At 39.8% G+C, this 15,069-nt stretch overlaps 1 long non-coding RNA gene across 1 annotated transcript; it reads left to right on the top strand.

The window, feature by feature from the left end:
• The first annotated feature begins 1,763 nt into the window (after positions 1 to 1,763).
• Positions 1,764 to 10,777, top strand: LOC125745288 (uncharacterized). The gene is made up of 3 exons (XR_007398618.1): positions 1,764 to 2,168; positions 7,256 to 9,139; positions 9,429 to 10,777. It is a non-coding gene; the product is annotated as an uncharacterized LOC125745288 (long non-coding RNA).
• Positions 10,778 to 15,069: the final 4,292 nt, after the last annotated feature.

Raw genomic sequence — 15,069 nt, 5'->3', positions numbered from 1 at the left:
GGCAGAGAAAATAAACTCGCAAGTTTGCATTTCTTCTAAAAGCTAATCAAAGATCACAGTCAGGTGCTGGACAAAGGCAGATCAAATGCAAGTACCATCCATCCATCCATTCTTCCTTCCATTCATTTTCTGTGACCACTTGTCCTATTCAGGGTCACGAGGTCCAGAGCTTATCCCTGAGGCTACAGGCATAAGGCAGGGAACGACCCAGGATAGACTGCCAACCGATTGCAGGGCACACTCACACATTCACTCGCACATACACTCCTATGGGCAATTCGGTAACTCCAATTAATCTCAGCATGTTTTTGGAATGTGGGGGGGAAACTGGAGTTGCTGGAAAATCCAGAATCATTAAATGGTAAATGAAGCCCAAGGTCGTACAGTAGAGAATCTGAAATGAAACAAAATTGGTCAGATCTTGTGCCCTGTGCTGCCGGGGGCAGGCTGCAGGACCCCTTACGACCATATCCAGGCTAAGCAGTTTAAAAATGGATGGATAAATTGCTAGGTCTATTATTTGACCAGGTAATACAACCAAATAATTGCATTTATAATATTTTGTATTAAAAAACATGTACTTTGAATAATTAATTTATAAAGTAATAAACAAATTAATTGGATTTATTACCTCAGTTAACACTGAACTCTATATTTGACATATATTTTACCTACATAAACATAAAAATGTAGTAGTGAAACCACATTTTATTCAAACTGCACACTGTCAAACTTCAGACGTCCCACAGCACAGCATGCAGCTGATTGACAGCTGTTTATGATTCTGATTTACATTTCATTTATGTTCACAGTAAATTCTTGATTGTCAGCCATTTGGTATAATGTGTTACACATTACAGGGTTCTCAAGTTTTATCAAAAGTTTGGACTGAGATTACATCTGTTTGGGATGGAGGGTGTGTGAAATGGTCAATGCGTGACACCTGGGAGCCCTGCCTACCACGTTCATCAGATCTTGCTCTTCCACTTCCATCTTGTCTGCACTCCACGTTACAATATGTGTCATGTAATAACGTGCTATCAGCAGGATTGCATGCATCTTATTTTGGCATGCACCTAGAAACAACAAATTGCTATTTTCTGATTGGCTGGTAGGTGGGTATTAATTCAGTATAACTTGTGACAGATATGAACTTGGCTGAAAATTCTAATCCGTATGCCTGTGTCTTGTCCATTAATTCTATATAATGGGACACCGAGGTGGGTGTTACCTCTTACTGTACTTCTCAGTATGAGAAACACAAGGTGTGGCGTGAGTGTGTGAGCCGGTCGAAATACATGTGTATACCTGCATTTGGCTATTTATCGTGATATTTACCCAGACCTTCTTGTGAACCATGTTTTGTTTTGTCTCATTCAGAGATAATAACTGACAAAAGTTTAAGGAAACGCCCAAGGAAGCCCTGATGGCTTAGCTCCCTACCCCTGTGCCTTATGCTCCCTGTGATGCGCTCCAGGCCCTCCCACAAGGCCTTATACTAGATAAGTGATTAGAAATTTATTGAAGGATGGCTCCCCCAGACTCCTTTTTGTCCCCCGGCATTTCCCGTTTGGCCTCCTGTGTTTGCTCCTCGTCCCCCTTCGGTCCCTCCGTTCACTCCTGGTCCTTTCGTTCCGCCTGTTGGTGTTCCCCCTGTGTCTCCCTTCCCCGTCTGCCTGTCTGCGTTTCCCGTTCTTTGTCAGGTGTTGTCCTGGTTCCTGCCGTTGTGCTTGTTTTGTGTGTCTGTTCTGTTCCCGGTTCCTCGTTGATGCTTTTTCCTTTCGTTTTCCAGGTCCCGTGTGCCTGGTCTTCGTCACGTCTGCCGCCTCCCCTGAGACTCGCCCGAGAATGCACGCCTTCGGGGGGGGAGGTTCTGTCATGACCTGCTCGTCCGATCCTCCTGTGTGCCACGCCCCCCCCATTACCTCGTGTTCATTCCCGATTGTGATCACCTGCTGCCTGTTATTTTCAGCTTGTCCTGTGTATTTAGTCTGCGTCAGAATCCGTTTTCCCCAGATCCGTCACTGATGTTAGTTCGTCGCCGTCTCCCCTGTTTCCCCTAACAAAACCCCGTATCCTGCATCCTCGTCTGCCAGCCTCATCCTTCCCCGGCGTCCTGCCTGTTCGCCGACCAGCGATCACTACAAGGACGTCCTATGTCACATAAGGTAATAATGAGTGTGTTGCTTCAGTTGTAAGTGTAAGGAAACAACTTGAATCGAATTATAAGAACAATAAGGTGAGAGCGCAGTTTCATTTTATAATTAGCTAAAATTGTCATCTTCATCTATCTTAGCACAAGATAGATGATTTTTTTTAATCAGGGAAAACTACCCACTCTTTCTGTGGAGTGGTCTAAGAATTCGATGCCCATTTTAGAACTAATTTAGTTAACTATAATTAAATTTTCTATTTATAAAGTTTGCTTTGGTATCTTATTTTTCCAAAGGACTAGCGGTTCCCATTTTATAACAGTCGCACATCCACCAACTTATTCATTCATTTTTGGTATTAACTAATGTAGATACGATTATGGTAATTCATACTGTATCTTAGGTGGAGCGCAGAACAATCCAATAAACAAATAAATGAAAGAACAAAAAAAAAACTATGTATGTAGAACGAACCACCAAAGTTACAATATATTTAACCCATACATTACATGCTATCTACATATTATGTTACCAAAGTTACAAAGCTATGACACAGATATTCAGGTAGCTTTTACAAAACACTTACAGTACTGCAGGGTGCGAGGCAAAGACATTTTTTGCAAGCTGCCTATAAGACAGGTAGATCATGAAAATGCTTTTTTTTTATATATATATCCCATGGCTGCTGTAGCACAACCAGATTGTTATCAGATCATCAATCACAGATAAGTAGATATGGAAGACAGGGAGCTACTGGCACAGTTTGTATGCAGTACGTGTGTATATTCATTCTGTAAATATTTTATTTTATTTATTCATTTATTTATTTTTACCAGGCAAATCATTAAGAATAATTTCTTATTCACAACGTCGGCCTGACAAAAGGCGAAGCCTCCTGTGTATACTGCAAGTGTCAGTCAGGGAAGGTGTCCAGAAATGACATATTAAAACAGTTAAGACACTTAAAGATCTTCAGGACATAATAAATGTGTGTGTGATTACATCGTCATTTGTAAGTGTTTGGAAACAACCTGAATCAAATCACAAGAACAATAGGGTGACTGAAATCATCATCATCATAGATCTTGTTTGGGAGAAGGTGACCAGTTCTTTCTGTGGAGTGATCTAACAATCTGATTTAGAAAAAAATCCAGCAGTTTTTCTTTTTGAAAAAGGATTTGTCCTGATTCATCCAATAACTGGTTGTGCCACCTTCAGCAGAACTGACTGCACCCAGGCACTGTAGTTATTAATCAGTCTGTCATTGCTTAATAAGAAAAATTGAGGTCCAGCCCTCCACTGTGCACAACCACTTCAATTCAGTTACATTTGTGGGCTGTGTTTCAGTTAATTCCAAACAGAAATTTGGTTTAGGTCTTTATTTTTGATTTACTAAACCAGCCATAAAATTAAGGACCATGTTTTTAAGCCATTTCGATGTAAATTCGGCAGGGTGTTTTGGATTTAAATGATATGTAGCATAGCTGCAGTTAAGCTACAGCTCTTGCCAGATGGCCCAACATTCTGTTAGAGTGGAATTCATGGCTTCTGAAGCAATGGCAGCTTCTCGCAGTTCATCCCAGTAGGAAAACATCCACAGACTATCACTCTTCGGGTAAGATATACCATTAATTTCAATAAGGGCATTTTCATTTTGTTATGCTCCACACCATCTCTTGCTAACTTATGAACGATTTTGCAAGGTTGATGCAAGGTATTGTGTTTATAAGAACAGTAAGTGAAGTGGAATATGTCGGCTTTGTCAGGCAAGGCCTGTCTTTGTGAATATCCCTCAGATGTTTGAGCGCGGGTTTGGCTTGGGGGCTCTCTTTGGTAGCACTGAGGCCTATTTTGCGCTCTGCAGAATGCTACATGCCTGTCAGCACTCTTACTGCAGGACATCCACCATGGATGTTTTGACTGATTCCTCACTGCAGATGTCTGGTTTTACTTCACTGGAGCTGCTGTTGTTTTTCCAAAGGGACAGTGATACAGTCCGAGGTAGTGTGGGCAGGTCATTAAGCACGCACTACCTCGGACTGACACACTGTACTCACTGCACTAAGACTGTGCACTAATACTGAAATAGGATGGCTGTCTCTCTTTTCTTTGTGTTCTTATTTCTGTTATTTATTACTTTAACTTATGCTGCTAAACAGAGACCGAGCTGCTAAACAGTTTTTCACCATTTCTGTAATAGTGACAATAAAGATCTATCTTAGCTTAGCTTAGCTTAGCTTAGCTTATAGAGGGAGGCAAAGGCAAACCCACAACCCAAACAGTGACAATGGTATGATCTGAACCTGGATGCCACCTGTATCCCAGCTGGCATAATGCTGTTGAGAGCTGTTTGTGAATAACTGCAGAATATTAGTGAGAGTTCTTAAGCTAGAAACTTCAGTTTTCAGTTTTTTTTTACAATGCTTTGGTATACAAAGGAGATCATGGTCGGCTTAATGACTGCAAGGTGCCCAGGCCCTGTGGCTGCAAGATGAGCCCAAATCATCACCCCTCCACCCCCTGCTTGACAGTTGGTATGAGGTGTTTGTGCTGATTAGCTGTGTTTGGTTTTCATCAAACCTGGCGCTGTGCATTATGGCCAGATATCTCCACTTTGGTCTCATTTGTCCAAAGGACATTGTTCCAGAAGTCTTATGGTGTGTTCAGCAACCCTTCCAAACAAGGTATCCAGGTGTTCAGTTTTTATTCTAATTGTACTTTAACATGTAACATGCTAACTGAGGCCTGTAGTGTATGAGATGTAGCTCTTCGGTGTGAATTTGCTGGGCCGTCCACACCTGGGAAGATTGGAAATTGTCTTGAATGTTTTCATTTGTCAATAATCTTTCTCACTGTAGAATGTTGGATTTCAAATTGTTTGGAAAAGGCCTTGTAACTCTTCCCAGATTGATGGGCAACAATAATTGCTTCTCTAAGATCATCGCTGATGTCTTTCCTCCATGACATTGTGTTAACACACACCTGAGTTCTCCAGACCGGCAAACTGCCAGAACTTCTGCTTCCATGGAGGTGGTCACACTTACTGATGATCAGTTAATGAAGTGCATTTCATTAGCAGCACCTGGGTACTACTTACCCCCTAAATTTCTATGGAAGCATTTTTCACACACTGCATCTGCATTTTGTCTTACATTTTATTAATTATTAATGTAATGACACAGTGAAATATGTCGTGTTGTTTACACTGACACTGTAGTAGAACATTTAAGAAGATGGTTAATATTGTTGAGGGTAGCCTAATATACTTTAAGTCCATTCAATGTAAACCTGCCTCTTCAGTAAAAATACTGCCCCCCCCCCCCCCCCCATCTCAAACATGTCACATTCATTTGAGTATCAGTCTTCATAGCTGATGTTTGCTCCCTGCACCTCAGGAAGGTTGAGAAGTGGAAAATATAGCCTTGATAATGCATTTGACAGGCAGAAACTTTAATTGAGTTCTGACAGATTTTTATCTTCAGATGATGCGACCCAGTGGTGCAGTGAGCGTGAGAATGAAATGCTCCTCAGTGGTAGAGTGGTGAAGGAGACATTTTTTATTTACAGACACAACTGAAAAAGGCACAAAATAGTATAGTAAAATCCGTTTAAATTAAGGAATTTATCAGTTTTGTACATTAAATATATTTGTTTAACATAATTCATTTTCAGATAATACATTTCAGAGATCATGCATGAACATATTTAGAAATAGTGTACTTCTTGGTACTATGGTACTTTGGGGGTGGGACTTTTAAACATGTTTATTGTCGATTGGTTATCGTGCCTCAAAATATACACAAAATATAAAAACTGTTACAAAACCGAAAAACATCAATAAACAAAGGAAAATAAAGTAACAAATAATGAATGAGGAGACCTTAAACACATGGTTAATTGGTAGGGACATGTCTCTACTGTCCATACCCAAGTCTTTGCTTTGAGGGATCGATCAGTATCCAGCTGGTACTGTACCAGCATGCCTTGCACCACACTGCGCATATCCTTAAATACTGTAAATTAATATGGGTATTCAGGTTTTTAAGCTGTAGTATTGTAATTATCATAATCATGCATTGTTTACTGTGGAATGTGTGTGTTTTGTTAGCATGTAACCTTAAGTGTATGAGCAGTCATCATCTTACATAATAATCGCACACTCACTGCAATATACTGATTGATCTTCAAAAGGAACAACAATTTAAATTGTAAAGCCTGCAAATTTTTGTTTCCTATGACAGGGTAAAAATCTTTTAGTGAAACACCCTACCCCTGTCCTTTGTGAATTTTACCACCAAGATTTCAAAATTTGCAGAACTGTACTCCAAAATAACACTGTTTTTGAAAATACTGTGTACTATGGTATAATGTCCAGACAGTACAAAGGTGTGAAAAATCCTGATCTCAACCCAACCGATTATCATGGTCCTTGCAATGTAAAAAATGCCCGTGTGTAATGTCACAACCTGTCCTGTCCATCTCCTGATATGACCAGCAGGGGTCGCTTCTGATCCTCTGGATCCCTCCTAATTCTCCCCAGGTGTGCCTTGCTCGTTATCCCCAATCCTAGTGTATTAACCATCCACACCTGCATTGTGTCAGCCCCTTGTTGTCAGTCCTGTGTTCCCCATTTCAGTCATTAAAGTCAATCCTTCTATTGCCTGTGCTCTTCCCAGTTCTAGACTTCCTATTTTGACCCCTTGTGGTCCTGTTTGTTCCCCTGCTCCAGTTTTTGTCTAAAAAAAGCCCCCTTTTGTTCTCCTGATGCCTGCCCTCAAGTCCTTCATTTCTTGCGACGCAACACATAACATACAACGTCGATATTCATATCGCCCAGAGCTACCTCACCTAGTGTTGCGATGATGTTGTTCTGCACCAATAACAGTTTCTCATAGTCATGGAAAACAAACAGAAAAAGTACCATTTATTTTGGTACTGTTTGAAGTTAAATACCTGGTGCAGTAGCTGCCGTTATCATTGTTTGACATTCATCCAGGTATAAATAATTTTACGTTGCAAAATGATAATTAATAAGCAGGTTACAAAACAATTAAAAGATGTACTCTCTCTCTCTCTCTCTCTCTCTACTCTCTCTTTCTAAGACAGTGTGTCTGTGTTACGATCCAGTCTAGGGTTGGAGCGTAGCAGAAAGGACATGGAATAGGGAAAGGGGAAAACAGGACAACCAGAGGCGGAGGAAAGGGAACACGGGACACAAAGGGATCTTTTTTTTATATAGTTTTTGTTATATTTTTTACACAGATACTTCACAACAAGAGGTGCAAGAGATTTCGGGGGTGACACGGGCCAATATAACAAACAAAACACCGCTACCGAACGAAACCCAAGCTAAGCTAGTCCTACGTGAAAACAAAACACAAACAAAACAACAATACAGAAAACACACAATCCAAGACGACAGTGTCCGAGTGGGCGAGCAAAAGAATGGTCAACGAACAGGCGGGAGATGAAGACCAAAGACAACAATTAAAGCCGAGGCGAAGGTACAGACAAAGGGCGAGGCGAAAATCTGAAACCAAAACCCAAAGAATAGTCATACACAAGTGATCAAATCAACAACAATCCAACGATAAATCCAAGCAATGAGCAAAACTTTCGAGGTGTGCGAGCTGTGGCCTTTTCTAGAAACAGAAAGTAGCGCCGAAGATGGGGCGTGGCCAAGTCTGGGAGGCGGAGCCAAAGGGAGCAACCAGCAAATGGTGACGAGGGCGAGAAGACCGGAGAATCTGCCAGGACCTCCTGCAAACATTTACGGCACGTAACACTTACAGCCCGTATCACTTACGCTTTTGCACGTACAGTAACACTTACGGCACGTAACATTACGGAAGGATCTTCGTTCATTTAAACTTTCTGAGAACCGCTGTGCCTATAATCCATTGTATCTTACAGGATGTCTGTTGCAGACAATCACCACAAGCCAAGCTTACTTAAATTTTGAGGCCCTAAGAGAGGTCTCCATGATGTGGGAAATAGTTAGCCATCCAGGACTTAAAAACCTGCCCAGGATGTGCTCATGTGAACAATCGCCCTTATTAATTAATAGTATATTCTTCCTCTGTTCTACTGAATAAATATAGTCATCGCATGGGATTGGATTGGTTATGGACAGGGAATTACCATTGTAGGTTATATGTGGGTTCAATGAACTGCAGATACTACTGCTGACATGTCTTATGTGAGGATTTCAGGCTTATTCAAAATGACAGAATTGTATAAAAATGCCAGAATGGGAATATTTCTAAATACTATTATACGGTCTTTGGATGTATTGAGCTAATACTTCTCATTGTACCAATCATTTATTTCTTAAATTATTCAGACTTTTTAAAATTGAATCTGTCCATCATGCTGAATTAATTATGAACTGAAATTTTTAGAAGGAAATGGGGTGTAATTTCAAACATATATTGTAGCCACAGAATGTATTACTTAAATGATTCACTTAAGTAGGTTTTAACATTATCTGAGCAATACATACAATATGTATAAAAGAAGTATATTATTAGATTTTTCAAAGAGCAGTAAGGATTATGCTGAGCTATAACTGAATGACATCTGAAATATTTGGTGAATTGCAGTTAATTTGCATTAAAGAAATTTTATATAATCATTCTGAACAAATATGTTTACTTACAGGGGGTGGCATGGTGGTGCAGTGGTTATCACTGTTGCCTCACACCTCTGGGACCTGAGTTCGAGTCTCCGCCTGGGTCACATGTGTGTGGAGTTTGCATGTTCTCCCCATGTCGTCGTGGGGTTTCCTCCGGGTACTCCGGTTTCCCCCCACAGTCCAAAAACATGCTGAGGCTAATTGGAGTTGCTAAATTGCCCATAGGTGAGCATGTGTGAGTGAATGGTGTGTGAGTGTGCCCTGCGATGGGCTGGCCCCCCATCCTGGGTTGTTCCCTGCCTCGTGCCCATTGCTTCCAGGATAGGCTCCGGACCCCCCGCAACCCAGTAGGGTAAGCAGTTTAGAAAATGGATGGATGTTTATTTACATAAGCTGATTTCTGTCAGATTTAACAATTTACATTTAAAATGCTGAACAATAAAATAATTCAGAGTTTATCTGTTGGTTAAATATGATATATTTGTTTGTGACAATACATTGTCTATGTAGGATTAATAATAATAATAATAATAATAATAATAATAATAATATGTTATTTTGTATATCTGAAACTGTTTACACTACGACATAAACCCTCCTCGTGCACATTGATGTCATCAGTAGTTGTTCTTCTCACACAGGCACAGACTGACCATCGGGAGGAGCAGCTGATTTTCTGCTGGCCTGGCCTGCCAATCAGAGAGGACCTTGAAATAATCAGATGGTGAAACAAGCTAGATAGATGTTTTAGTGCAAAATGCCCACACAATATGGTCTCACCCCAGGTCTCTCAGTATGTGTTATGATCTGCCTGCCATGATCCCACAGTGCAATAAGACCCATGTATCAATATTGGACTGACATCATGTAAAGATAAATAAACCACCTTGAATATTTTGTTTGAGTAAATAGCTAATCTGCATGGCTTTGGTGAAGTGAAATAAAACAAAAGGCAAGGGAGAGAGAGAGGAAAAGACGAGCCCTCAAAGAGAAAGCTGAAAAATGTTCTAAATGACTGATTTTCAGCAAATTACAACAAGGGGTCAGGTAATGTTAGCAAACATGCCGCTAATCACAGATGCTTGCAGCTAGAGTGGCCAGATGTCCCCTTCAGGCCAAACAGTCTGGGTTTTCAGCTTCATGTCCTCTGTCCAGTGCAAGGTCTGGGCAGATGCTTGTATATCAGCTTGGGGATCTTCGGCTCAAAACAGTCTGTGTTCCAACACATCATACGCTACACCCAATATACTTAAAATTAAAATTAATTTGAGTTAAACTTTTGAATAAATGTAAATTGTACTGGAATATTTACTTATATCCTTATTGTGTCAAGTGATTTTTTTTAGGGCCCCTGAATTTGTCATGCCTCTTCAACCCCCTTGGCTCAGTGTGTTCAAGTAAGATGGGCCCTATGTCAATAAGTTTGTGTGGAATTTCTACTTTAACTTGAGGAGTTTTGTGAAATTACCAGTACCAAGACATTAAATTATTGCTTTAATTTTTGCCAAGTATTACTCTATAAAACTTTTAAAATGTTAAAAGTTGCATATGCCCCATTTGATTGGAGATTAAATTTTAAGTGAAATTAAAAACAGAAGACAAACTTCCTACATATATGAAGCTCATGAAAGTTCCATTACGTTCTGTTTTATCTTTTCATTGTAAGAATGTGATTTATTTCCCTGAGGTTTTGACCAACCTTTGAAGTTTACATTTCCCATCATGCCATTACTATACTGCAACAGGAATGCGCCAACCAGGAATTGAATCTTCATCCTAAAGAACTATGAGATGTATCAAATACTGTCATAGCATGTGATTAACTGAATAAACTTCCACGTCTATTCTATGTGTCATCATAACCTTATAAAAGACTCATAGCCTTACATTACTTATTTCGCCTACAGCCAATAACAGGATTTGCTGTAATCCTCTCTTAACTGTTGTGGCCAGATTCACTTCATGTCAGGTCCAGTATTACCAAACACAATCCCAGTCCCACAGCTTAATGCGTGTTTCCAAATAAGGTAATGTGGAGCACAGATAGCATTTACAGAGAACACGTTTGATCCAGCATTTTGTAGCACAAGCTAGAAGATCTAATGAAGAGCTTGAGTACTTTTCAACTGTCAGAGGTGAGATTAGAAATGCAGGGGTGGGGTTCACAGGCTTTTGGGAGTGAGTTCTGGGGATCAGAGATCAACAGGGGGAATTAGACAAAGGAGTTCAGTCCTTTTTTGGGAATCACCTAAACTGACATCATCGATGAGAACTATACCGTTCTGCTAGGGTAAATCAAAGCACACTGAATATGATGCTGCTGAAAGCAGATTTTGGGACCTCGATGCTTGAGTTTTAGGAAAAATGTGTTGCATAGTTATACCACTTCAACAGGGAACACCTTTACACTCCCTTCCCCCAAAAACAGCCCAAAAACTGTGACAAATGTCACATTTTCTTAAACCTGTACTAGCTGAAAAAAACATTTTATTGCTTAGCTGTTCCACTCTTAAATAATTTTGTTTCTCAAACATGCCTTAGAATGTATGTAAGATAATAAAACACAATATACTAATGCAGTGAGGATACTTTCAGTTCAGATTTGCTAATTGCAGAAAGCGTTAAGGCCTACCTTAGTTTTATTTGTCCTTATCTAAAGTGATTAAAAAATCATGCTTGGCATATTGATCAATAATGTTAAATTTCATTTGTTTATTAATTTTTTAATTGGATAATTGTCGAGTTCCTCCCCAACTCAAAAGGATTAAAATCTGGAAAACAAGTCATCTGCACACACAGAAATCTGATTAAGGAGGTGATGCCTATTTCCAGAAAACGAATAGCAGATGAAATCTGCCTCTTACCAAAACAAGTGCACTGGAAGCAGATCATTCAAAACATACTGGTGTAAGTATGTAATACTCTAACTGTCTGCTAAATGGATCTATGCAAGTATTTTTCAGTTTTGTCTATTTTATGATTGAGAGTCTATAGATATACAATTTTTATTTCTATGATATAATTTTATGCGGATAAAATGAAAAAAAATGGCATAGTGTGAAATCACAAAATGTAATCCATTAATTAAAGACCTGACACAATACCCATTTATGAGACTCAAACTGACATTATTAAAACTTTAAACAATGTAACATAAACTCAACATGCATCCCAATAAACATTAACTACTGCATGGCTGATGATGCTTAATTTTAATATGAATATAAATTATTTATTAATAGTCAAAATGTTATTATTTACAATATTTTATTTTATACGTTATACTGTATATTGATATCTATATGAGTTGCTTAGCATACATGATTTCCAGACGAAATTGAAGCGAGTACTAGAATATCCCACAACCACACACACACACACACACACACACACACACACACACACACGCACACATTCACAGCTCCTCAATGGGTCACTGTCCTTCTTATTCATTATACAGTACCACCCACTGTTATTACACACTACTGATTGTGATACAGCTGCTATCTTTCGAACAACTACCTAAAAGAAAGAACGTACCTTCATTCAGTCATCCACCTCCATCCTGAACTCCCCATCTCTCCTACTCCTCTCTCATATCTCGTTTCAGCATCTTCTCTCTCTTTCTGCCGCTTCCTTTTACGGGCTTAGATGGAAACCAGGCTTCACTGCATTATCCCTTTTTGCAGGATCCAGAGTCTTCTGCAGCACTGGCCCAACCCACATCCAGAAGGGTGAGCTGAACCTTGCAAGGCACAAATAAAGTCAAGTCAGTATGTCTCAAAGTTTAGAACTCTAGGAAAACAATTAAGGAGAGTTTTGAAGAGAAAACATTTAAATATCAGAATGCGTCAGCATGAATTCTGATTCTGAATCTATAATTAAAATAGCTAAGCCTTGTTTTATAATAATTACATTATCTGTTTAGATTAGTTTGTAAACTGGTAGAGAACATCTAAAGAACCAGGAATAAGGCAGTGGACTGTTAACTTTTCAGATTAATGGTGCAAAACACAATCTATTCACAGAACATCATATATATACTATGGGCTTTCATTTCATTTCACCTGTTTGACGCCCTGCAGGCTGCTGTGCTCCTGACACTTTCTTTGGTTTAATCCCAAAAATGGCATCAGACCCCTAAACTGTCTTTTGTTTGGTAAACACTCACCCCTTTTGAAGTGTGACTCGACCGCAGAGCCTCCTGACTCACCTTGAAGTTATGAGCCATATGTCACTTTGCTGTTTAGTTTCCTGGTCCCCATAAGGGAAAACTCAATTTAATAAAAATCTGTGACTGCAATGAAAAAAACTAAAAATGCAAAAACTCTTGTATTTTGCTTGGTTACTTGTGGTTATGGTTAGGGATGGGTAGGGGTTATGGTTGTTATGGTTAGCGTTAGCATTTTTCTCATAGAAATGAATGAGCCGTCCCCATAAAGATATGTTTACCCAACGTGTGTATGTGTGTGTGTGTGTGTGTTTGTGTGTGTGTATAGCATTTAACTCCCAAGACAGGAACTTACAAGACATCAATGGGCATTCTGACACAGCAGGTAAGTAGCTGAAATAAACAAGTGATTCAATTCGATCAACCTCGCTAGTGTAGAGACTAACCTATCACAGAGGGAGTGATAAACCAGCTTCCTGCTAGAACTGGTTGCACATCATGACCGGCAGTGAATGAGAGAGCTCTTGTTGGTCACCATTTCTTCACTGGTTACCACAATGATAGTGAGATTGAAGAAAGGGGGCAGGAGTAAGAATTTGGCGGTAGCCTGTCATCACAGGCAGGTTTCCAGCTGCAGGCGTTCACCAGGATATGCATTGTTTTGATCCTGGATAGCCTGAGCACTGATAGCAAGCACTGAAATAGGAATCGTGATAGTGCTTGCATAATTCATGATGGTGGAATCCCTTTAGTGGTCGCAGGGCCTATTATTAACTCAGCGTGTTCAGTACCTCCCATTGCTTTCTCGCACCTGCAGGAAGGGGAACCGGCCTGGTCCCTTGGTCATGGGTCTTTCACATCATTACACATGCCAACCGAAACCCTGGTCTGTTCGGACATTTCGCTTCCAGCTGAACTAGGTTTAATGCGATGATAAATGTGCTGCTGCTACATATGAAATGTAAATGTAAGATACAATCATTCCTCTCTATTGAAGTAGTCTTTCCTTTAAAAAAGGGAGGACAGCATTGATTATTTTATTTCATCTGGAAGCACGACACAGAATGTGAATAGATGTGAAAGGTTCATACCTTTCATGTGGACCTCTTTCATTTCTGACTAAAATATATGATAGATATGCACACATCTGGAACGCATGCCGGCATATGGTAAAAAAAAAAAGATTGTTTGGGCATATGTACCTTTATTTAACCAGTAAAAAGGGTACCAGTTTACAATTAGACTACCCTTATAAAAGATTTATAGATAGTTTCTAATCAGGCTATAAATTAGGTTGAAACCCTTTTTGTGACTAGCATGTTGTCAGCCGCTATATCACCTGCTGAAGCTAAGCAGCTTTGGGCTTGGCCAGTACTGGGCTAGGAGACCAGCTAGGAAAGCTGGGCTGCTGCTAAAGGAGGTGTTGGTGTAGCAAGCAAGTTAGCCAATGCTGGGGTCTGTGTGCATCCCAATGCCCCAGTGCAGTGATGGGGACATGATGCTGTCCTTTGGATGAGATGTAAAACTGAAAACTGAACGTGGTACCCTGATGTCCTGAAAAGAACTGCCTCCTGTGGCTCTTTCAAATCTGCCCTCTTAATCAGCCCTGTTATCTAATTAGTGAATTCTCTCCCACCCCCTCACCACCTTGTGCATGTGCTGACCGTACTGGAGCCTAATAGCGGCCGTAGTGGCTGCTATACAGTGCTGGTGGTTCCCCATTGGTTCTGTAAAGTGCTTTCAGTATCTTAAAATGCGCTGTAAAAATGTTACCTTCAGGTTTATAAAAATCAATGAACACGTTATAATGCATTCATAAAGCATATACTGTAAACACGACTATAAATATTTATAAAAAGGCATAATACATTATAGTTGTCTTTATTTTGCATTCTGAATGCTTTATGAAACTCTCATCTACATTGCACTACAGATACCTTCATAATGCAGTACAAAGCACCATTAATATTAAAACTGACCATTATAATGCATTCATTAGTTATTGATGTTTCATTATAGATGAGAGCTTCTTTGGAACGTATGACGTATTACAGTATAAAAGTACAGTATAATGCCTTATGATTGTCAAAAGAGGAGGCTGTAATGTTTTA

The sequence above is a fragment of the Brienomyrus brachyistius genome, chromosome 6, assembly GCF_023856365.1.
Source record: "Brienomyrus brachyistius isolate T26 chromosome 6, BBRACH_0.4, whole genome shotgun sequence".
NCBI lineage: Eukaryota > Metazoa > Chordata > Actinopteri > Osteoglossiformes > Mormyridae > Brienomyrus > Brienomyrus brachyistius.
The sequence above is the reverse complement of the archived record's forward strand: the minus strand, read 5'-3'. Positions and strand labels throughout refer to the sequence as shown.